We start from the raw sequence: 3,737 nt of genomic DNA on the forward strand, positions 1-3,737 counted from the left end.
TCAGGGATTGAATTTAGTGATTCATCAGTTGCATACAACACCCAGTGCTCATCACAACAAGTGCTCTCCTTCAATGCCCATCACCCAATCACCCCATCCCCCCATCCACCTCCCCTCCAGCACCCCTCAGTTTGTCTCCTAGAGTTAAGAGTCCAGTGAGAGAGGTTTTAGATGACCTTCACTGGGAGGTTACGGGAAGCCTCAAAAATTCTCTGAAGAACGAATGCAGTGATTTGTTTAAAATATTTTCCATGTAAGATAACTCTAGCTTCAGAATATTTAGGAATGGAGTAATCTGAAGTCTTTTGGGGGGAATAAGTTTGGGTTTAAATAAATCGGTACAAAGAATAATAAAGGAATGAACTAATACTTTTGTTTGAGGTGTCAAGGAAATTGAAATCTCATCTGAAGGACGGATTTGGTATGTAGGTGTCAGAGGGTAGAGCAGGGTGGAATGGGAGGTGGGGAGTGCTGGAGAGTGATGAGATTCAGTGAAGCTAGAAAGAAGGGATTCATGATGAATTATTAAGCAGTGACTAAGTGGTGGGTGGATGGGTGAAGGAACAGCAAAGAAGCTTCTACGAGTATATTACCATTTAGGGACCAGATGGAGAGAGGTCCTGTAAATAGTAGTAGTTTACCTGAAGAATACCACAATGTTATCTAGATCCTAATGCTGCATTCTGCCTCTGTCTCAGGTGGTGGCACTAAAGGATTCTCTGTAGAAAAATGTGGTAGCAGTCTTAATTTTACATGTGAGTACCTTCAAAATATCTCCTACCCTGAACCACATCTTGGGAACAGCCGTGATGAAATCTTTGAGGTTTTATGAGTGATCTCTGGGGGAGAAAGGCAAATCTCTATTCCAGAGAGCCTCAACTCACCTTTATTTTTGTTAGTGGACCTCAATTAGTGCACAGGTCCCAGGCAAGCCTTGTTCTCCAAACCCTCAGACGTCCTCTGATTGGATCCTTTTTCCCAGAGGAAAAGTGGAACAACGCACCAGGGATGGTGGTCCTTCAAGAATCAGCTTAGATATGACTTTTTCTGGACAACCTGTCCTCATCGCCATAGGTGCTCCTCAACCGTCCTTGCCCTGCATACCCTACTATGACCTACCATATTGTAATGCAATGCCCAGTTCGCTAGACTCTCTTGCCAGACTCAATTCCTTGTGGCCTAGTTTTTGTCTGCTGTTATTCCCTAGCACCTTGCAGAATGCTCAGCACAAGAAGGCCATTAATATAAGTTTACAGACTTTTAAACCAACATCTCTGAAAATATGTGTGAAACAGAAATATCATGCAGAAGTTATCTAGAGAGAATAAATCTAAAATGGATTTTTAGAAAGAAAACTCTAAAATTTAAGGGTTTTTTTTCTTTGTGGTATGGTCTTAGTTTTGCACATAGTTCATGGCCTTTCTTTTCTGCTCCTCCTATAGTCTGCCTTTGGCCATTTCACTGCTTATTATTCAAGGACTAAGGAGAAAAGGAGAGGAGCTGAAATTCACATCAGTTAATTAGGCTGTTTGGGAGCAGCTCTGAAAAGGGTTGGATGTGGTGGGTGAAATCAATAGTTAACTGGTGGTCTGAGATTATCTATAGCTTTCACTAACCCAGCTCCACTGCTCCACTTCGTACCCCTAAACCAATGGCTGCTCGACATACGAGCATATTTTATAAACTCATTTCAGCTTCATGGGTTTGTTCCTTTGTTCTTGAGTACACGGTAAGACATATGTCCTGATTTTTGGTTTGGAGAATTTGGTCACTGTACCAACAGAAGAGACTGTGGGATGGGCAGCTTCTCTAGGGCAATTTCATGGTCCTAAAGGAAGAAATTACCAGTTTATTTTCTGAAACTGGTTCAAGGAACATCCCTTAAGTAAAAAAAAAAAAAAAAAAATCAATCAAGAAATAATATTACTTACATTTTGAAGAAGGATTTTTAATACAGTATTTCCATCTGTGATATATTTAAATTCTGGGCCTCGGGCAGCAATTTTGAAAAAAAGGCCTCCTTTACCTTTTACCAGATGCAAAATAAATAGCCCACTCTGAGGGCCGGAGCCTTTCCCTTACTTTCCCCACCCCTGCCAAATATAAGACTTGCTTCTGCCATTCTGGAAATCACACGTGCTACTCCTTTTTTTTCTCCAACCGCAAATTGTTATTGACATTACAATGTTTATCACAACTTCAATTACACAAATTATTTTGTAATACTTGTAACCAGTAGAAAAGGAGAATGGTGAGCTGCCCAAAAGGAGGTCTGCAGTCAATAAGTGGAAGGCTGTCAATACTGAAATACAATACTCTCCCCTGATCTAGTTTTGACGCCTTAACAAAGACAGGTTTGGCTCTTTAGGACGGCTCAGCCATCTTGATTGGTTACATGAAGGTTACTAGTCCTGGATCTGCCGATTGCCCGGGTCTAGGAACACTGATTTCTAAGTTGATGAACGAATCCAAACATATTTCACAACAGAGGCCTAACATGCTGAAGCTGTCAATAAAGACCCAACACTTGAGGAACCGAAAGAACACACAAGTTTTACACGCACACTTAACCCGTGCATTCTTCCAGTCCTCAAAGCGGGGGAGGTTCTACTGCGTAGAAGCTTAAAACTTTCTTATTTTTCACGACCTGTAGCATGCATTGAGCCTGTGGGTAGTGTTTGTATAAGACCAAGGCCCACTCTTTAATGGCTGAATGAATCCATTTACAGTACATGCTGGATTAGCTGCTCTGAGAATTGCCTTTAAAAAAAAAAAAAGTAAAGTGAAAAATAGACAAAGAAATCTACAACCTGAGCAGTCTCTCATATTTGTTTTGACTGTTCTGGCACCAGCCCTGAGCCGGTGACAAGGCCATTGAAAAGATGCACCTGAAACACTATCTGCGGGCAGCTGATTTGCCGACCGGCTTTATTGCTGCTTTCCAGCGGCGAAGGCGCAGTAGCAGTAACAGGGAAGCCAGCGCGAGCCTCCCCGGCAGCGGCGGCGGCCGCGGCGGCACCAGCACCAGCGCAGTTTCCCCTCTCCCCAGCCCTGACTCTACGCGCACATGCGCACTGCGCCCGCAGCCCTGGACCATTTGTCAGGACTACTCGTGAGACGGAGAAAAAAAAAAGAGAAAATTTGGGGGTAAGAAGCGGTTGATCGGATCTAATCTCTAATTAATCAGAAGATTTGTCCGTGCAAAAGCCACTCATTTATTTTTCTGGGTGAGGATGAAAGTTAAGAGACCTATAGAGAGAAGGAAGCGCACCCTCGTCTTGTGAAACAGATCAGGGGAGGGGAAAGGACAGAAGGGGTTTCTCCCCCACTTCTCTGCGCCTCTGGGAAAGAGGAGAAAACTTAATCCCGGGGAAAAAAAGTGGGCAAGTGACTCGGAAACGGCTGGAGGGGGAGTCTCTGGGCATCTCACTCTGAAGTAGTGAGTGCGAGTGTGAAAGAGGAACAAAAGAGAGAGAAAAGAGAAAGGAAAAAATGGGGGGAGGAGAGACTTGTATTTTTTTCTTTGCGCGCACACGGGGAAGGGTGTGGGGGGCCGTGCTGAAGGGAGCCGGGGCGAGGCGGCCGCGTCGGGCTCGCGCGGCGCGCAGGCGGCGGGATGCGTGTGGGCCCCCTCCCCCGCGCCCCCCGAGCTTGTCACTTCGGTCGCTTTCATGACACCGGGCGCGGGGTGGGGGAGCGCGGCGGCGCCGGGCTCCGCCGGGGTGCGTGCCCGAGTG

General features: G+C 45.4%; 1 protein-coding gene across 6 annotated transcripts in view; it reads left to right on the forward strand.

Annotated features, from left to right (window-relative positions):
- Positions 1 to 3,057: 3,057 nt before the first annotated feature.
- The window catches only part of L3MBTL3 (L3MBTL histone methyl-lysine binding protein 3), a 120,109-nt gene continuing 119,429 nt past the window's right edge, over positions 3,058 to 3,737 (forward strand). For 5 of the 6 annotated variants that reach the window (XM_034990610.1, XM_034990611.1, XM_034990612.1 and 2 more), the window contains exon 1: positions 3,058 to 3,147. The gene's annotated coding sequence lies outside the window, so the exon portion shown is untranslated. The remainder of the gene's footprint in view (positions 3,148 to 3,737) is intronic. The other variant, XM_034990615.1, reaches the window with a different exon arrangement.

The sequence above is a fragment of the Mirounga leonina genome, unplaced genomic scaffold (genome assembly GCF_011800145.1).
Source record: "Mirounga leonina isolate KUSES-001 unplaced genomic scaffold, KU_Mleo_1.0 Mir_53, whole genome shotgun sequence".
In the NCBI taxonomy this organism is placed as follows: Eukaryota; Metazoa; Chordata; class Mammalia; order Carnivora; family Phocidae; genus Mirounga; species Mirounga leonina.